Below are 21,916 nucleotides of genomic sequence, written 5' to 3' on the forward strand. Positions count from 1 at the left end.
TTGCTCTCCAAGATTCCTTCCATGTACCACATGCCATATATAATTAAAGGTCGATTCAGTAATTAAACTACAACAAAGTTTGAATGAGCAAGGTTTCTTCAGTATGTTGTACTACATCAAATTCTTTCATCTTTGATATCAAACTCAAAATAAACAAAAACATTTGAAACTTGTTGTTCTAGTTTTTTACTTTAGTCTAATATGTTATGAGCATTTGATGGAAATGTTACTTCCTTTGTTTACCCTTCTTTTTTTTCTAAACTACGCGTTTGTTCAAATGCGAACAAACTGATGTATGGTGTATGGACTTTCATTGAAATAATTTGAATTCACAAAGATTGTAGAATACGAGAATTCATTAATATGGTTTGGATTGAAGAAGAAAGAGAGGCGAGGAATGTATGGAGAATGTGGTCCAATTCTTTTTTTCCTTTCAAAGCTTAGTCCTTTTGGTATGGAGACCTTTAGTTTTTGTCAAAACAATAGTAGTGTTAGCTAGTGTTAGGAAAAAAGTGGCGATGCGGAATAAAAAAACACGCATGCACAAACGATAACACACAAAGACAAAAAATAAACAAACACGAAACAATAAATTAATGTTGTTCCGACCTAGCGCGGAACCTACATACATGGGCTACAACTAGGTTATTTCATCATTAGTGTTATAAAGCTACATATTACAATTAAAATCGAGGTATATATACATACCTAATTAGGGTCTCTAAGTTAGTCCCCAAGATAAATCTAATGGACCTAATTAAAATAGTCCCAAAAGGCCTTCACAAACCCTAACAACCTCCCACATAAAGGCCTTGTGAATTCTTCAGCCCGCCATCAAGCACAAAACAACCAATCACCAGTAACTCTAGTAATATTCAATAAACAAATCTTCCAAGCCTCTAGTTCTCATAAACAAGCCAAGACTTCAATCAAAGAAATCCACCAAGCTCTAGTTCCAAGAATAAGTAAAACTTCAGCAACAAAATTTCTCCAAGCCTTCAGTTCTCCATGAACAAGCTAAAATTTCAAATTATCCACCTAGTTGCAGTGGCCCTCTTCATCAGAAATGAAAGGCTCATTTAAATTCAACGAGGGCTTCAATCTGATCATCACCAGACCCAGTCATGGCCAAACCCACCAATGACTCATCATGCATCTCAATTGGCACGTACTTACTCACACAATTGGCTCTAGAGACTTTAGACGAAATAACACTCTTCTCAAAAACAAGCATCCCATAGAGAATTTTTATCATTCAAAATTCAGGTCTCAAACCAAACTGTAGGTCCTCTTTGGGATGGATCAAACAATTTTACTCGAATCAATCTGTGTTGTTAGCTAGCGGAAGTCACTAACAACACACGGATCTTAGTTTGTATAAACAAAAGAAAGAAAGATAGATAGTTAGGTAGGTGGTGGAGGTGTTTGGTGAGAGAAAACTCTCTTTATTTCCTTGGAATTGATAGAGTTATGAAGGGTTGTTTTGAAGAAATGGGTAAAGTGACCTTTTATATGGTCCCCATTTCTCCAACTTTTACATTTCGTCTTACAAAATAATGTATAGAGGTACGTAATACATCGACTCTAAGAAAATATAAAGACATACACAATCGTAATACTAATATAGAATACTAGCCCTACAATCTACCTCTAAGATTGAGTATGTCCAGGAACCTTCATCAAGTTCTTTGCTACATCTTTGTTTCTTGAAATTTAGTACTTGTTTTGATCCAAGAGCTTGAACGAGATTGGATTTTGGACAATTCTTTTTTTTTTTCCATTCTTGAAGACTTGAACTTCAATCTTATTTTCTGGGAAGGATCGGTAACAACAAATTTTTGAAACATCAAATGCAGGAGGCTCGACATCTAATTTTCTTTTGATGACTTTCTTGGGCCGATCGGTCGCTTTTCTTTTTCCTTTGACTGATATTTAGACATGATCAGTTCATCTTTAGGTTAAACCTCCAACTGTCACGTTCTCATGTTCTTTTAAGCACTTCAACATCTCCAACTTCAGTCTCTGCAGCCCAGGAAACTTGATCTTGATCTACCTGTCCATGTACAGCTGCACAAAACTCAAAACGAATAATATTCGTTCACAGACCCTCTCGAGGGTCAAAGAAGAGTTTTATTTTTAAAACATGCCCACTTAAATTGTAAGTGAATTATTTAAGTCTCAGGTTTCCAACGAACTTTGTATGAATGACCTTGACAACAAAACACATGATTTTGAATAAAACAAAGATTTAATAAAATATGTACGAACACATAAAAACTTAAAATATTTTTGACATTTTCATATGTTTTAAAATTATGAAAATATATACAGTATTTTGAAGTTGAAACATAAAATAAAATAAGAGAATTTAAAAAGATAGGAGTAAAGATGAAATTAATATTATATAACAATAATATTTACAGAATTTTCTAATGACTTTAATATTTTTGCGAGAAAGATCACAACATGGAATCACATTGATCGATAACGTCCTAGATCACACTTCTATTTGGATACTATTATGCCAAGAACCCAAAGTAAATTGTAGATATATTTTGTTCACTTTAAACTTAACAAGTATTTTGATGTCAGTGTGATATGTTAAGGTATAAATTAGGCACGATACTTATGTGGTCCCCTGTTAATCCGACAATTACAAACTCCATCATACCTTAAGCATAATTTGTGTTCATTAGTATTATTCCATTTGACTCCTACCCCCTAATGATTGATCTAAACATTTTAAGCTTATTTTAAACTTTTTGCAAATTTTCTTTCAAACAATAAAGGTTGAGCCATGGACTTACTTTCCATACGGACTTACAGGCCTTCATATAAAGTGTTTAGGACTTACTTGTTTGCCCACGTTACGTGGTTCTAATACACCCATTTTTGTTTGACATTTTATCAACAATTTTGTTGTTGATTTTAAATACTTGTTGAGCATTTTGCAGTTTTTCTGCTTTAATAATTTTTTATTTTCAATATTTGAATCTAATGCAAGAATAATTTTTTATGGTGACCAATCATTAACGCGCATGTGTATGACTGACTAATAACATTTTTGCCTTCATTGATATGACTTATTTTGGAGTCGGCAACCGCTTCATGAGAGTGTAACCACTAGCATAGGCAGGAATATAAGTTTATATCACTATGACACTTACTCATTTGTCAAGTCTATCTACACATCAAGCAATGATCTTGTTGGCTTTTGATATAATCTTTTCATGTGCTAGGATCATTAAAGAAAATTTCTTATCATAGTCCAAAGGTCGGATCAATATCTTAAATTTTTTATAAAATTTAAACTATCCGACTCCCTCTAAGCAGGAACTCCCTCTAAACAAGATAATATCTTTTTGAAGCTTCATCTGGTTTTCTTAACGAAATTATAAAATAACAAAATATTTTTGGTTAGTCAAGTGACTCAATTTTGTTTTTCTTAATTAAAATGAAAATCTTTTGGTGAGTTAAACTTAACTCATTTTCTCCCTCTAAAATTGTGACATATTTTATAATATATACAATTTTATATATAAAATATAGATATGTTGTTTTAATCAAAATTGATCGATGGTTTTAGTGAAAAGGTCAACAAAGTTGTTATCAGATTGACTATCCTAAGCATGCATTATTACATCATATAACAAAGTTGAAGAGATTCAAACCGAAGCTCAACAGCTAATGCTGGATTCATCAATTGAGAGAAGTAGTTGAACGAGCTGAGTTTGAGCAACGCTCGACAAGTTATGGAAGAGCCATTTGAACATGTTTAGCATTGTTGAATCATATAGTACCATATGAAACATTCCCATTCCTTTAAGTTTGTCATCCCATGTCGCTTATGAAAGACTCGAATTCGCCATCGAATGGTTTAGCATCACATAGCAAGAGTTCGTCTCCCATCATATGTCGGGTGCAATCACTATCTAAGTACCTAATACTCTTGAGAGTCCTCCTTGATTGACCCTACATGCACTATGCGTTTAAATGGACATGGGTCCCGAGACTTAGTTGTCTCGGGAGAGTCGACTGTAAATCGACTAAACTTCATTTTATTTCTTGAAAACCATTTATTTCTTGGCGACTCATCGCTTGAAGAACAATCCCTAGGAATCCAAGCAAAAACTTGTTCCTTGATTTTGGGGACTGACTAAGCCGCCTTTGAATATCAAGTTATTGTTTGAATAGTGCTTGCAATGTCTTGCAAGGTGAGAAGAATGACCACACACAAAACAACATTTGCTACTAGGAGAGCCATAGAACTCATCAGAACTATAATATGGTTGGTGCAGTGGGAAAGGTGATCCATGGAAAGGAACATCATTATAAAACAAATTTGATGTGTGACCCCGATCAACAAAAACACTAGTGTAATATGAATCAACAAAATTTTGTTGATAATGACTATAGTAGTTGTTATCAAAACAGTTGTATGACTGAGGAATTTGTGAATGATTAGTTGTTTGAAAAAAATGATCTTTTATTAGGTGGCACATATTTACATGAAGTACTCGTTTGATTATCTTTTTCAAACACTTTGATTTTACTTGAATTATCCTCTGTCTTACAACTTGATGATGAAAAACTTGATATGTTCACCTCAACAAGCCTTTCCACCGACCCACTTTCTTCTACACAAACTGCTGAACAAGATAAATCACTACTAGAACTAACTAAGGAAGAAATGGGATCAACAGTTTGGAAAACAGGAGGAACATATGTCTTGGGTTTTGGCACGTGACCAAAACCATAGGCTGCTTCGTCCTTTGGTGGGGTATTGAAATCAAAATGAGGTAGACTAGTATATTTATCATTAAAAGGATGTGGAACAGCTATATTATCATAGCCTATACCCGTCTTTTGTTTCACCCCGATCTGTGACCAATAATCTCATTCAGTTTATCAGAGGCTAACTCAAATCTTTCAACGGCTATTTTCCTTTGAGCTAATTTTAGCTCTAATTTGACAATTTTAGCATTTAACTCAACCACACATTTTTCATGATGTTCAACCAGTTTTTCAGCTTGGAAAAGTTTTTCATTTAACTTAGCCATTTCATTATTATGAGTTTTAATCCTAGTGGCATAGATCTTTTCAGCTTTCTTAAGTTTATCATTTTGACATTTAATGCTAAAGATTTGATCTAAAATGGTAACATTATGGGTTCTATAGTTCCCTATTTTATTTATACACGCTTGAGAGAACAAGTGTGTCTGTACCTCGAGAATGATAAAACTTTCTTGAAAACTTTCACCTGTAGCACACTCGGGGATGATAGGACTTGCTTGACTGCTTACACCTGCAACACTTGTCTCAACTTTATTTTATTTGTACCAATACTTGATGGTAGAAGTCATCTCTGAGAGTGTTAAGGAATCCAGATTTGTCGTTCTCTTGATGGTAATCACATTGCTATTCCATGTATAAGACAGTGAATTCAATAACTTCATGTTGATCTCAGACAACTTATTTGTGATAAAGACACTTCTTAATTTAGTAACAAGTGACTCAAATCTGTTTATGAGAGAGGCAACCGATTCTCCTTGAATATGTTTAAACATATTGAATTCTTCGTTTAAAGTGTCCTTTTTGCCTTCACTCATATTTAGACTTCCTTCAAGCTTAGAATTGCAAGACAATTTTTTTTTTATGAAAGACTAAGTAATAATAATAATAATAATAATAATAACAATAATGATAATAATTTTTGGGTCAAAGTCAGCTAATCAGACTCGAGTAGCCGTTGGATTTGATTAGTTTTTTTTTGTCAAAGTAAAAAAGTCAATGTTCGATTAGATTAAATTTTTTTGGTCAAAGTCAACGGTCAACGTTCGATTGGTTGACTTTTTATTTTTGAAGATAACACCCAAACTTACAATAAAGTCTAAAGAACTTTAGTTTAAAAGCCAATAGATTGGCCTAGATCTGAGTTTTTAAAATAGACCTGAACTTGGACTCGAAAACCAAAAATACCAAAAACTTAGATTTTATGATTTTCGGGTATTTATTGGATGTAAAGCACTTCAAAAGTAGTGGGTAACATGAAGAACAACCTCAAATCCACCAAAAAACAATATCAAAACCCGAAAAGTTTGATCTGAAAACCACAAAAGTTGAGCCTAAAGCTCTGATACCACTTGTAGGTCCCTTTTGGATGGATCTAACAACTTTACTCGGATCAATCCGTGTTGTTAGCTAGCGGAAATCACTAACAATTCTCGGATCTCAGATCTTAGTTAAAGAAAGAAAGATAGAGGTTAGGTAGGTGGTGGAGGTGTTTGGTGAGAGAAAACTCTCTTTATTTCCTTGGAATTGATAGAGTTATGAAGGGTTGTTTGGAGAAATGTGTAAAGTGACCTTTTATATGGTCCCCATTTTTTCAACTTTTACATTTCGTCTTACAAAATAAACGTACTGAGGTACGTAATACACCGACTCTAAGCAAATATAAAGACATACACAATCCTAATAATAATATAGAATATTATGCCATACATACGTCACTATGTAACTGTTTCGGAACACCTCTCGCGCTCCCTACTGTTAAAAAATCCACATCCATGGTTTAAACCTTCGAATGCAATCAACCTGACATCCCAATGGCTTCAGAATTCATGATTGTAAAATGAATCCCCTTAGCTTTACCCGATTCAGTGAGCTTAGATGTTACTACTTGGAAGTTGGTTCTCTACTTCCAGCGATATGTAAGCATATATCTTCCCATAGTCTTCAATAGCCAATTAACTGATGCTTCATTGAAGTATGTGACAAGAAAATGAAGCACAAAAGAATCTTGAACCCATGAATCTTCACTGCCTTCACTGAACCCCAATGCATCACCATAGACATATTCTCAGAAGCAAAATTTACCAATTTATGGACATCGACTCTAAAGAAATCTAGTTCATGCGTGATGTATGCGTAAAAAGTGTTAATTTCTTTGATTTGTTTTCACACAAGTTGTGTTTTAAATTTATAAAAATGATTTCTACTCAGACTAAATCACACACATATAGGCAAGTGTACCTATCATATATGTAGAATAGTATTTGTAAGAACCAAGTATCGATCCATGGACACGAATGATTTCTAATAATAAATCTTTGTTCTAAATTAAGCGTAAGTAGTAATCAGTTAAGGTTTTTTTAAACTAATTCTTTTAAATTAAAGTAAAGTAAAATATATGAGCAAGTAAATTTAGACGAGAAAATCAATACATAAAGGTTACCATCTAAATCAAGAATCCAATAAACTCTTCTTTGATGATTAATATGATGAATATGTGAATAACTTGCTTTAATAATATAAGATAGAATAACCCATCATTCCTAAGTGAATCACCCTGTGACATTAAAGTAGAATGCATATCTTTATGTCTAACACAAAAATGTCAATTTAAATAACCAAGTATTTTTAGTGAAGTATAAAGATTATGATTGACTGATTTCTCAAACATAAATTCTAACAACTTTGGGTGGTTATAGTTTATTCACACAACCTCCCCTTGGTTGATTTAAGTAGACTATAATTACACATTCCTTTAACATATGATTTCTTTAACTAGCATGACAACCTAATCAATCATACTTAACAATGTTGTTTTAGAATTACCAAGACTAGAGAAATTGATCATTGCATGTATCTCATATTTTCAAAGTCCAACATAATGAAATATATTTGAATAAAATATCAAAATTTTGCTTTTTACTATTCCTAGTTTCCAAGAACATGATCGAATAATGAATGATTATAAAGATTTGTTTTACAGATTTTAATCATCAATCTTGAATTAAAATATTTTGATGACAAAAAATATTTCATCAAAGTTTAATTGCAAAATAATCATGTACTTCAAAAAACTAATCAAATATTCAATATAATCATCAGATGTAATCAAATTTCATCATAGAATTAGATGGTAAATGGAATTTTAACTCATGATGAGCATGACAATGAACATCAAAGAAGATGAAGATAAAAAACACATGATTAACCTGGAACAATCTAACCAATACTGGTGATGAATCTTCCTTCTTCATTTTGTTAGATGATGATGATGATGATGGATGCCTCCAAGCCTTCAAACTCTTCAATGGATTTTCAATTTAAGTGTTAAGTGAGTGTTTTTAAGTGAGAAACCCGTCCAAACCCTCTTCAAGCACACGTCTTGAAACGGAACATGCAATTTATTATAGGATGTCGGGTCTACAGGGCACGACTCCGTGTTGAATGGGCACGCCCTCGTGTCCAGTTATCCAGGGGCATTAATTGCTTTTCATATCGTACATATGATGACTTAGCACGGGGTCATGTTGGATGAGTCATATGAGTGTGTTTTGGATGCCAAATTCTTATATTTTTGTCTTTTCTTGGAAAGGTGAGCACGAAGGTGTGCTAGGTGAGACACGGCCCCGTATCAGCTTCATCAGATTTTGTATTTTCTTGTAAAAGGTGACCAAGGGGGTGTGCTAGGTGAGACATGGCCCTATGTTGGCTTCATCAGATTTTGTCTTTTCTTAGAAGGTGACCACAGATGTGTGCTTCTTGAACATGGGGGTGTGTTAAATTGACTGATACACAATGTCTTCATTTTTCTTCAATGTTCTTCGTGTATCCACTCGTTTCTTCGTTTGAGGCTGGAATAAAAAATAGAAATTAACATAATAAGTAGCTATTTAAATTAGATATTGTAATAAAAGATGGTACTTTGGAAATTATTTTATGTTTAAAAGATGTATATTTTCATATACATCAATATCCCACCCATAGGTCTACCAAAATCGGATCTAAAAAATGAAAGAATTTGCTCTTGATAAACGATCGAGACGGGTACATGAAATCATACGATTGAACATAAAATATAAAGATAAGATAGAGGATAAACAGATAATGTAAACCATCTCATAGTTTTAAAAGATATAATATTTTAAACGAACGAACCCCACCCAAGGTGAGCTCCCCTTGGGTGGGTGATTTAAACCATGAAAACACACTAAAATGAAATATAAATGTCTTATTTATAGCTAAACACATTCCACATGTGCATTCAAGCACTCGACTCGCATCCGGATTGTTTGCCGCTGTGTTGGTAAAAGAACATGTTTTAAGTGTTCATTATGCGTTTTAATTGTTTATCTACATCGAACATGATTAATTTGAGTGGTTTTATGTTTATAGGTACATGGAGCTTAAGAGAGCTAATTTGGTGTAGTTAGGAGGGAAATAGATCAAGTTATGGATAGAGGAATGCAACCGGGAGTTCGAGACGATGAAGAAGATTGATAAAAATAAAAATTACATAATCTGGTACTGTAGAAACCGTAGGCTACGGGTACCAGACCGTAGCCTATGGGTCTGGTTGATGATTTGTCACTGTAAAGAAGAGTGTGAAGCCCCTAGCCTACGACAAGGCCGTAAGCTACGGTTCCAGCCATAGGCTACGGCTGGGTCTGAAGGGAATTGATATTTTCTTAATTTTTCTTCCATATTAAAACCCATATAACCCTAAAGTCGATCATTCTTCATATCATATCATCCTTGGGAGATTTTGGATCCGTCATACACCATCCTAATACCCTTGAATCACCATAATCAACCATGCATTCATCCTTCCACTCAATAATCAAGCTTATAAAGATGAAGATGCACGACTAAACCATTTGTAACCATATATGGAATAGTGTTGTGATTTTGGTTAGACTTTTGATGTTTTAAACCTTGGTATTGGATTTGGATTTGATTAACCATTCGGTTAGTTAACTTTTGATGCTTGTTTGTGCAATTAAACAGCTTTTCGTAATTGAATGCTTTGAAGTTTTAACAGTTAATTAATGTGAGGTCATCAACTTTTAAGATTAGGTTCTTAAAGTCATTAACCCGTTTGTCTTTAACCATTATGACGATTGCATTTATCAAACCCTAAAATTGGTAACAATTAGGTTATTATTCATCCAAACCAATTGTTCGGATCAAGTTATGTCAATTAGTAAGGTCAAATATTTAGTCTTTTGATTATAGGTATAAACAAACAAGTTTTACAAGTATGTTTAATCAATTGGTCTAGTCTGCTTCAAAACTTGATACTTAAAGTTGGTTATTTTCTTATAATTGTTTACAACACCTTAAGACTTATGTTTCTTGCTCAAGACATATTTGGTTGAATTCTAAGGCCCTCTAGAAGATGAAATGAGGTCTGACAACAATTAATTTAAGGGAAAATTACCAAAATAGACATGTTTGACCAAACTTTTATCAAAATAGACATGCCTATTTTAGCCTACATCTCTTCAATCATTGGTATTTTTACCAATAAACAACTGACACGTCACCGAAGCCAGCTAAGCCTTAGCCGCCACTTTATGGACATGGAATTTTATGAAAAGTAAACGGGTCCCATATTTATCCAATGAAAATTCGACACGTGTCAAAGGCGGCTAAACTTAGCCTACATCTATGGTTATTTAGCCGGCATCTTTGACTCTTAGCCGGCTTCGGGATACGTGTCTATTTACTTAGCCGGCTCCAAATATTCATTCTTAGCCGGCTCCAACTCGGCTTGTAGGCTAAGGCTTCACTTAGCCGCCTTCTTTTTTTCATTTAGCCGTCTAATTTTAGCCGCAAAAATTAAATATTTTACCAACCTTACCAACTCTATTAAATATTTAGGCGGCTTCACTTAGCCGTCTTCTTAGCCGTTGTAAACTTAGCCCCCAAAGTTAAATATTTTTACCTACTCACTTAATTATTTAACCGGTTTCGCTTAGCGCCAATTTGTTTTCTCCTAGCCGGAATGTTTTAGCCATCGGAAGTAAATACATTTACCTACCCAAATTTAATTTTTCACCAACCATTTTTGTAAAACTATACAACCATATTCACTCCATCTTATAAAACTGTAACATTTGTCATTATTCGGTTTAACTTGCATTTGTATTTGTATCAAAAACCCAACCCGTTTTGATCTTTCGGATTCGTCTTTATTAATAAAATATTGGATATTATATTCGTTTATGTTTCACAAATTTCGGGTCAATAAAACATCCTTTCCGGTATGTTAGAACACCTCTTTATGATGAAAAATGACTTAAAACAAACTTTAGAGATTATTATTGTCAACTATCAAAAGCTTGTTTGACCATTTTAACCAATCACGTGTAATTTCCCCATATGAATGAACCATACTCTTACCATTATAAAAGCAAGGTTCCATACATCACTTTGGTTGTTCATCTTCTCCAAACTCTCTCTCAAATACAAGTATTCTTTCTGCGAGGTTCATAATAATCAAGCAACAACCTTTCTTAAATTTTGTTTTGTTACTTACTAATTGAATCTTATGGTACAAAATATATATAATATGCACCCCTTGTTTCCTTCGGCTTTCATCTTCTCCGTCTATGGTCAGTTGAGGTGATATGCTACAAGGCAAGGCTTCATGGAGGACTCATTATAGTCCTTGATTATACTATTTTCCTTTAATGCTTACTTGTCTTGTTTATATTGTAAGTAGTTTAGTTTTTAATTTATGTTTAAAGAGTTCCATGGTATTGGGTATGAAGTCACTAGCCTCGGTTTTATCCCGAGTTAGAACCGAACCAAAATCGAACACTTGTTTACTAGTTTTGTTTTAAATAGTTAAATAAACATGTTTATCTAAGATTTGAATATTATAAATTCTAAAATCATTTTTATAGTTCTATGGTATTTGGGTATGTGGCAACCATCCTCGGTATCATTCCGAGTCAAGGACCGAACCAAAACCGAAATAAACCGAGTTCACTTGCTTAAGACACACAAGTGTGCTTTTGGCCACCAAAACTCATCTTTTCTTTAAGAATGTATTTTAAACTAATTTTAAGTTATTTTATCAACATAATTGGTGTGTCGGAATCCAACTTGACCTTATAACAAGTTTGGACCGGTGAAACCAAATACTCGCTTAACGGACGTTAAGGTTCTTCACAATAGAACTATATACTTTGTTAAGTCTTTTTGATTTTATTGAGTTATCTCAAAACATTTTGGAAAGTTGACTTTGAGTTTAGTTAATTATCTAGACCCAAATTGACAAATCCGAACACTCGATTAAAACCTTGTTTTGGTATTTATATAAACAAGAGTCTTGCAATAGTGCATTATAACCCACATAAGTTACTTAACATAAGTTGAGTAATGTTTATGAATGAAATACCAAGACCCGGTTTCGAGTAAACTTACTTTTTAGAAAATGTCTTTAATTTCCCAAATATTTACATTTTAAACCATAAACTTCATTTAGTTACTTTACTTGTCATATTTTACTTTAAACCCTTCCAAGACTACCTACTAACTTAAGACCCGTTTAATATAGGTCTTTCTCGTTAACCCAATCTCTAATTATCCACGAATCAATTATTCAAGTTACTTAGTTAACGTGAGTACATTTCATCCCCCGTTTTCACTTTTATATTTTGGGGGTAACATGTATACTTATTCAAAATAAGAATGATTTATTATACTCATTTCTCAAACCACAAACTTTAGGGTGTATGATACTTAGAATACTTGCTTTATTGTGTGATATATGTCTCTTATGCTTTACGTGCACGAGTGTTTATTTTTATGTTTTGTTGTTGAGCCTCAATAAGTATGATCATACGCTCCCCTAACTACTTAGCCTTGTGCTAGTAGAATAGGGCCTCATTATCCAAGTATGTTGGTTGTTACCGATTAGAAAGGATCCTCATTTACATATGTTTTATATACCACGATGGATGCTTTTATTTATGGTCTCATATACGTTTTTTGATTTCGCTCATATTATATTACTCAAAACTATGAAATTGCTCACCAACATACGTGCTGACAAATATTATTTTATGCATTGTTACAGGTTTGATTATTACTTGAGTTGGAGTTTGAAGACGTCATTCTATTTTGATACCGCTAAGTTATTAGAAGAATGAACAATATCTATTTCTTATATTTGGGTGTTTATTTGTATGAACAATTTGTGTTACTTTGATGATTGAATGAAATTAATGAGTTGATTAAATATTGTCACTTTAATGGTGTCTTGTGTTCTTGGGCAATCCGTTGCACCCCGGCATGTTCCTCATTTTTTTTAAAAATATGTATGTAGATACTAACAAAAATGTAATACACGGATCCTCATTTTTTTAAAAAAATCATCTTCACCCTCTCAAACTTTTTTACTTTCTTATCACAAGATCCTCATTTTTTTAAAAAAAATATTTGTTAACGTCGTCGTTTACTCATATCAGATTGTAGGCTTTACTTAGCCGGGTTTTTTATGAATGAATTAACTTGGTTTATTTTATTAAAATTATATTTATTTATGTAGGAACCAGCAAAAAAGTAATACACGGAAATGTTCAAATTTGCTGGTACCTACATAAATAAATATATTAATGAACATTTCCGTGTATTACTTTTTTGCTGGTTCCTACATAAATAAATATAATTTTAATAAAATAAACCAAGTTAATTCATTCATAAAAAACCCGGCTAAGTAAAGCCTACAATCTGATATGAGTAAACGACGACGTTAACAAACATATTTTTTTAAAAAATGAGGATCTTGTGATAAGAAAGTAAAAAAGTTTGAGAGGGTGAAGATGGTTTTATAAGATGGAGTGAATATGGTTGTATAGTTTTATAAAAATGGTTTGTGAAAAATTAAATTTGGGTAGGTAAATGTATTTACTTCTGATGGCTAAAACATGCCGGCTAGGAAACAATTGGCGGCTAGGAGAAAAAAAATTGGCGGCTAAGCGAAACCGGCTAAATAATTAAGTGAGTAAGTAAAAATATTTAATTTTGGGGGCTAAATTTACACCGGCTAAGTGAAGCCGGCTAAATATTTAATAGAGTTGGTAAGGTTGTTAAAATATTCACTTTTGGCGGCTAAAATTAGACGGCTAAATGAAAAAAAAGAAGGCGGCTAAGTGAAGCCTTAGCCTACAAGCCGAGTTGGAGCCGGCTAAGAAGGAATATTTGGAGCCGGCTAAGTAAATAGACACGTATCCCGAAACCGGCTAAGAGTCAAAGATGCCGGCTAAATAACCATAGATGTAGGCTAAGTTTAGCCGTCTTTGACACGTGTCGAATTTTTATTGGCTAAAGGTGGGACTCGTTTACTTTTCATAAAATTTCGTGTTCATAAAGTGGCGGCTAAGGCTTAGCCACCTTAGCCGGCTTCGGTGACGTGTTAGTTGTTTATTGGTAAAACAACCAATGATTGGAGAGATGTAGGCTAAAATAGGCATGTCTATTTTGGTAAAATTTTGATCAAACATGTCTATTTTGGTAATTTTTCATTAATTTAATGGATGAATTGATAAGGTCTACTGAAACGATGTCTGACAATTAATGTTTAGCTTCTGCAATTCTTTTATTAGAATTATAAGAGATTTTTCCAAACTAGTGTTGGTAGAAAAAATATTTACCAAATACGTGTTCTTTAAAAAGTATTTACTTGTATAGTGTTTTGTGAAGCTTTTTTTCTCACTCCTATCTCATTGGATAAAAGAGTAACTTTAATTCTAAAAATGTTTTTTTAGAAAGTTACATAAGACAATAAAATAAATTTGTGTAGGTCTTTTTAAACGTTAAAAAAAATTCTTTTTATATTTAGTAATTATTTTCCCAAAATGAACAACGAACAATTTAAAGGAAATTTGTTTCAATAGTTTTTTTATTTAATAAAAAATGTTAATAATATTTTATAATGAAAAAACAGATTTTCTATAGAAGTATTTTTCTATTGAAAGAAATATTTATAAATAAAAAGTTTCTGTTAAAATTTTTCTCTATTGAAAAACCGCTTTTCCATTAAAAAATATTAGGAGTAATAGTTTCCTTTTGTGTATCTAAAAAATTTTTAGCTGCATAACGATTAGTTCCTAAATGTTTAACTATAGATAAATGTTATTTTTAAGGAAAGTCATTTTTTTTTCATTTTTTTAAGAAATCCGTTGTTTTGATGTTTAAATAAAAATCATTTTTATTATTAAAATGTTTTTAATAACATATTTTAATTTGAAAAAACTTCAAAGAACTTTGTTTCTTTAAAAAAAATTTGGGTTTAAATTATATTTTTAAGAAACGCTTTTTAGAAGAAATAAAAAGCTCTATAAAACAACGTTTCTTAGAACTTGTTTTTTACTTAGATTGAAGAATATAAAAGAATTAAAAACACTTAATTCATTCTTAAATTTTTATAACATATTAAACTCATATGTACAGTTTTAAAGTTCAAAATGATTTATAAAAAGCATGCAAATTCAAGCTTTTGTATGAACATATAAACATAATTAAAACAAATATATCATTTCTTTTAGTCGTGTTCAATGTTTGAAATGAAATTTTAACTTGTAAAGCATATCTTCTGAATCAATTCAGAAATCATATGTAAGAACTATAGCATCGTAATTTATTGAAAAATCCACTTTGATTCTCTATCAACCAATAATGTGGGACCATTAACATGGTTAAAGCTAAATTGTTTGAAGTCCAGACGCAGCATAGTATTCTTTCTACCACTATGTTAATGAATATGTATATGTATTCATATAAATGAATTGGTAGAGTAGAGACTCATACAAATTAATCATGTGTTAGGATTCAGGAACCAGATTTGAACCGGTGACATGAGGATTTTAGTCCTCTGCTCTACCAACTGAGCTATCCCTCCATTGCACATTTTAAATAATGTCAAAACAATTAATAGAAAATACAAAATTGTATAAAACAATATTTATTTTAGTGACAAGAGAGAAATGACATGACTCATCTTGGTTTATTCAATAAAATTAGGAGTGAGAAACAAAATACTTGTCAAAACACTATGTTGGTAAATACTTTTTAAGGAACACCTATTTGATAAATAATTTTATCACCAACATTAGTTTGAAAAAAAACTCAGAATTATAACATACTGCCTTATTATACGAGTCAATCTTGTTGGCCTCATTTGAGAAAACCTCGAAAATGTGTGATTGCTTATACAATCTGAAAAAAGTACATATTAAACTATAGAAATGTGACATTTTGATACTTAGTGATATTTATTTAATATTAACATATTAAATATTATACAAAATCAGAGTAAAATATTTATTTATTTGACATATAACTCGCCTTCAGTAATGCAAACAAAACACTCTCAAAATGAGACGAACTTAATGGTTGAATGCTTTAACAATAATTTCATAAAACACACAAAAGATACCAGGCCCAAAAAAACAAACAAATTCAGCTTTAAATATCACTAACATATTTTCTATTTTGCAAATTAAACTATATACATTACTAGCAGACTGGGTATCTTTAAAATTAACTTATGAAGATCACCAACAGTTGCTTCCCATAGTCAGAAATAACATAAATAGAGAGAAATTATTATATATATGATAATTTAGAACTTTGGCGCCGCAAAGTCTCCATTGAGCCACTTGCGGTACCTTATTCGTGGTATTTTGCTTGTTTGTTTTTTGTTTTTTGTTTTATTTTAGTTCAAGTCCGTAACGCACAGAGCAAAAATCGATAAAAACCAATGTTGTTTTAGTTACGTATCTTAACAAACGTGACGGAAACCGACGGATTCGTGTAAATTCTCAGCGTTCTGTTTTAGTTCTAGTACCTTAACGAACGTGATGGAAACCGGCTGAATTCGCGTAAACGGACCGTCTAACGCTCGTGATCGATAATGGTTAGGTTTTACCAACGATCGAGTTTTACCAACCGACTCCACCCAATTGGTCCACCTCAAGATTTAATTTTTTTAGTTCCAGTCATAACACACGTAACCGAAACCAACTGAATTCGTGTCGACTTACCATCTCAACGCTTGGATTTTAGCGACCGAAATTTACCAACCTGGCCATGGTAAACACGTCGGGTAAAATACTAGTTATGATATAAACAACAAAATTAATATAAAGGAAAACTATGGAGATAACATTTAATTAAAGAAACAAATTAAACAATACCAAAATGGCCGACCGAAATTAGGTCCGATTAACCAAGAGAGGCAACAACAGAGTGCAAAAGATATACTTTAGGGATAATTTAATCAGTTAGACCATTTTTGTTCAAAGGATACAGGTCAGGCTCAGTTCGTTGTATACTTTGACTTGGGTCAAACAAACTACACATATAAATCTGGGGTAGTTTAGTCATTTTATACTATTTGTTACCATAAGTTATATACTTATGTTAGTGCTTATACTTTTACTCTGTGGGTGGAGTTGTTTGTTGTTGGCAATACATTAGCCCAATCTCGATGAGGTTAAGCATTTGACTATGGCTGGAGAGAGATTTAAGGTAAAACATGACATTTTATTACTTCTTTTCATGTGCAGTAGTGATCAATAATGCTTTCAAAAGTATATTAGTAGGTTGGAATTTTGAGTTTTTGGTGATTGAATCTCGAATTTACATCAAAATTGTAAGGGATCAGCTTTACAACTAGGAGTAGTTTGGTAATTTTGAGTAGTTGGCCTAATTTAAAAGTGTACCTTCACAGTTTGACTTACAATGAATCAAACCTTCAGTTTTTCTGATTTGCTGTTTGCTTACATGGGCGCGCCAAAAGTTGGCTGTAGGCTGAATTAGAAGGAATCAGATTTGATTTTGGGTTCACTTTTTTCTACAGAACGAGCATATGGGTTGAAAGTGTTTGAAGTCATGGAGTGCAAATTGTACTTAGGTAGATTTAGATTTCGAGGGTATTTCTGGTCATGGAGTGCAAATTGTACTTGGATAAATTTAGATTTGGAGGGTATTTTTGGTATGGTTTCGTTTACCATATAAAGTTTCAAATGTTTTGGGCCTTCACTTTCCCCCCATTTCGTTAACGGTGTACCGAAATTTGATTTGTATTTTATTTGTAAAGGGCAAGATTATAACTTGCAATTTATATTTTATTGGTAATGGACTAATGGGTCGGGTTACAACTTGGTTTTTGTTGTTGATACATCTAATGCATTTAATGTGCCACACCGCAACTCTCGGTACGAATACTAAGTAAATATAATTAGTACCATATTATCACAAAGCTAATTATCTAAAGCTTGCTAATTATCCAAAAACTTGGAATATGTTTCATATTATATGCTTTAAAAATAAGCTCGGGCAACTAGATCAAAGCAAAAGCCACATATAAACATAGTTAATGTTACATTTAAGTCCTAACAACAACTTATAGACTAGCAAAAGCCAGATAAAAACATAGTTAATGTTGTCTTAAGTCTTAACAGAACCTGCAACTAATAGACTAGCTACGACTTAAACGACCCTTAAACATAGAGTAGACAAAATTCCCAGTGTGGGCATGTTTGGATTCAAGCCATAAAGAAGATGATCGAGTTGCGATAGACAAAACCTTCTTCTTATAATGTCACTAGGCAGGAATTCTCCGTACCCTGTTGTGCTTGGCCCAAACTCTCTCTGATTCAAAGCTGTGGAGTTTAACAACGCTAGGACGATAAGTCATTACCCTGTAGATGTAGCGCTGCCGACTCATGTGTAGAAACGTGTTCCTGTTAAGACAATAAGTCACTAGAGCTTCTGTCGCCTAATCATACATGATGAAAGTACTAGTACCATTTAAACCATCAATGAGACACAAGGGATGTGATCTAATAAGTATAGGGTTTAACCTTTCTTGGATAGTGATCTCTTTATACCAAGATTCCTCCTTCATCACTTAAACCTCATATCCTAACCAACACCAAGAAATTTGACTCGACCTTCCTTTTAGGACTCCCAACATTTGCTTCGAGTTTCGATTATCCCCGGGAGGGGATGCAAATAACTCAAATGTCTCCGAATTCAAATAAAAAACATAGATTCGGCCATCCTCAAGCCAATACACATGATTATCCACAAATACACCTGCATCCAGATCCTTTGCTTTCTTAAATTGGTAAGGTGTTTTTCTCAAACTTCTCCATTGGTCCGTACCAAGGGTGTAAACCTCGATTTCAACCGCGTAAACCAGTTCAATTCTTTAACACTCTCCTACCACATATCCAAATCACTTTGTATTCACCTGCCATTGAAACTCCAAACCCATAATTCATCAACTCAAGACCCTTGTTCAAACATGGTTTAGGAAAGACTAAATATTCATGCAAAGCAGGATTAAATACATAGACAACATCATCTCCCTGGCAACAACATATCAAACCATTCACTGAACCCACTTGAAGTATCCCATAAGGACATTCAGGAACACAGAGATTAAGATCAAGGGTCTTGACAGGAACAATGTGGTAATCAGCATCGACAGCTTTGTGTTCAATCTCTACCCACAGTAAAGAAACTGGCCAAAACTTATCAATCATCAATGCTTGATCACGCGATCTTGAGAGATGAAGACGAACAAGGTGAGGATCGATCGGAAACAATACGCCGCCACTTCTTGCACACGCACTTGCAGCGGATGATTGTTTTCACAGGAAGTCTTGAACAAATGTCCAACATGATACTTTCAGGTAATGTGTCTACCATGGATGGTAGGGTTTGGAAGAAATGCTTATTTTATTCTAGTACGATGCAAGAGAGGATGTTAACAAAATAGTCGTACCATTGTTTGAAGTGCATGATTAAATTGCATTGACCATCGATGGATGCATGATAGAGTTTAATTTTAGATCAACGAGAAGGAAAATGAGAAGATTGAAGAAGAAATACAGAGAAATGAGAACGAATCTCTATATTACATTATAATACATATAAGCAACCTTTTGCATTCCTAGATGAGACGCCGTAATATTAATTGTGAGCTCTGTCGGCGACGTTTGTATACCTCCGACAGCTACGATCCTCTATGACCACCGGTGACGTTCTGTCTGCAATCCCAACTGTTTGTTCATCAATCCATTGAATTGTTATTCAATTGCTATTAACGGTTTGTCGGCTTCATCACAAATTCCCTATATTTCTCATTACCCTTTTGAAGAAACACTAAGTGACCCCGGCAGATTACGGATAATCTTAGGGTTAAGTAGATGTTTCCCACGAGGGTTAGGTCCGGCAAAGATGGTTATTCTTCTGATGACCTGCAAAACAGACACCGTGAGCTCGTCACTGAGAAGGGGGGGTACCTCCTTGTGACCACCCTCCGGCGTGAGAATCAGACTAGATTGCTCTGAATATAAGTGTATATTAAGAGAAATAGCTAGATAAGATAATATCAGATGATATGTGATGATGCCGTTCCAATGTGTTGGAGTATTTATAGCCGAAGGTAGGTTTCCAAGTAGGTACAGCCAGCTGTATAATATTCCTTTTCCACCAACTGTGGGCTATGTACGTGCCATGCTGGTGGTTGGTGGATAGGCAGCGGCTGATAGTGACATGGCCGGCTGTGTACTATTCCTTTTCCACCAACTACAGGCTATGTACGTGCCACGATGAGGGTTGGTGGGTAGGCAGCGGCTGATAGTGACATTTTGTACTAGAGCGTGCTCCTCCTCGTACTGTTGTCGGTGAGCTGTCACCCTGTGATTGGTTCATGGGCTGCTTTGGTCAGATCTTGTCTATTTTGTCCATACCTTGGCAGGTATAGTACAAAAGATCTTCCAGAAGCGTACGGACTGGCTCATTTGGGCGGGAGTATTCCCGCCTTGCTCATTCCTTCTTCAGGTGACATTACTGAATTATTGAGAGTTAGTGCCTTGTGCGTCTAGCCTTACTATTAGTGCGGGTAGCCTTCCCTCATCGCTTGTATCCGCAGCTGCGGGAACAGGCGGGGTACTTCACCACTGGGAGGCTTTTCCTGCGGGAACAGCTGGCGTACTACGCGTAAGGTCTTCATCTTTCTGAGCATGGTGGGTCCTGCGGAACCAGTTGGTCTCTGCGCAGACGTCCCTCTTCAAGGTGAGTCTTGCGGGTCCAACTGGGCTCTGCTGGGACCTACCTCTTCAAGTCCCCCCAGTCCATTGTTCTTCTCATGAATTGTTAATAAGTGAGGTGAACTTTTGGACTTAAGCAAGGGGTTTTGAAAAGGGTTTTTAGTTTTAAGGTTTTCTGTGGGGATTCTTCCCGCGGTTTTCCTAATGTCACGTGCAGAAATTCCCGACTTTTCTGCTTGATCTTTGGGTATGATGCGGGTAGGTGTGTAACCTCCTCGCAAGTCAGGAGCGTTGAGTTTCACTTGTAGATTCTCCACAAGGTTTTGGTAGTTTTAAACATGGTGATCAAATATGTTAAACAACCAATTCCATCTTGGAGCTTCAAACAATCTAGTTCTCAACGTTCCCGCTATGCGGGGATGTTATTTCCCTTTCCACAAGCATGGCCCAGAAGATCCTTCTTAGTTTCAATTCCCTGCAAGTGCTAAGTATGTGAAGGGTTTCGCCTTGACACTGTACCCGCACTCGTCTTATAGTTTCTTGATTTCCAAGGTATTCTTGGCTTCAATTCCCTGCAGGTGCTAAGTATGTGAAGGGTTTCGCCTTGACACTGTACCCGCACTTGTCTTACGGTTTCTTGGTTTCCAAGGTATTCTTGGCTTCAATTCCCTAGCAGGTGCTAAGTATGTGAAGGGTTTCGCCTTGACACTGTACCCGCACTTGTCTTACGGTTTCTTGGTTACCAAGGTAAGGGGGTATAGTCCCTCTTTTTTTTTTTTGAATCTTTTTGAATCTTTTTGAAATTCGAAGAGTTGGTGAAAGGATAAGAACAGTCCAAACTGTTGAAGGGACGTTAGCGTCGTCCGACTGTTTCTTCTAACAGTTTCAGGACGCGCAGGAAGTTATGGCGACGTGACAGTATATGGTCATTCCAGACGCTTTTTCAGGCGCGTGGGCGCGAGTTTTCGGGCGCGTGGGCGCGAATTTTACGGCACGCGTCCTGTCGACAGCTGTTGCCAGCTTGCTTTCCACGTGTCGTTGTCTCATTG

At 34.4% G+C, this 21,916-nt stretch overlaps 1 pseudogene; it reads right to left on the minus strand.

Annotated features, from left to right (window-relative positions):
* Positions 1-18,134: 18,134 nt before the first annotated feature.
* On the minus strand, positions 18,135-19,716 carry LOC143616389 (F-box protein At3g07870-like; annotated as a pseudogene).
* Between the last annotated feature and the right edge of the window lie 2,200 nt (positions 19,717-21,916).

This window comes from Bidens hawaiensis, unplaced genomic scaffold (genome assembly GCF_021521415.1).
Source record: "Bidens hawaiensis isolate Kalapana, Puna unplaced genomic scaffold, B.hawaiensis_p1.1 tig00046933_1, whole genome shotgun sequence".
NCBI lineage: Eukaryota > Viridiplantae > Streptophyta > Magnoliopsida > Asterales > Asteraceae > Bidens > Bidens hawaiensis.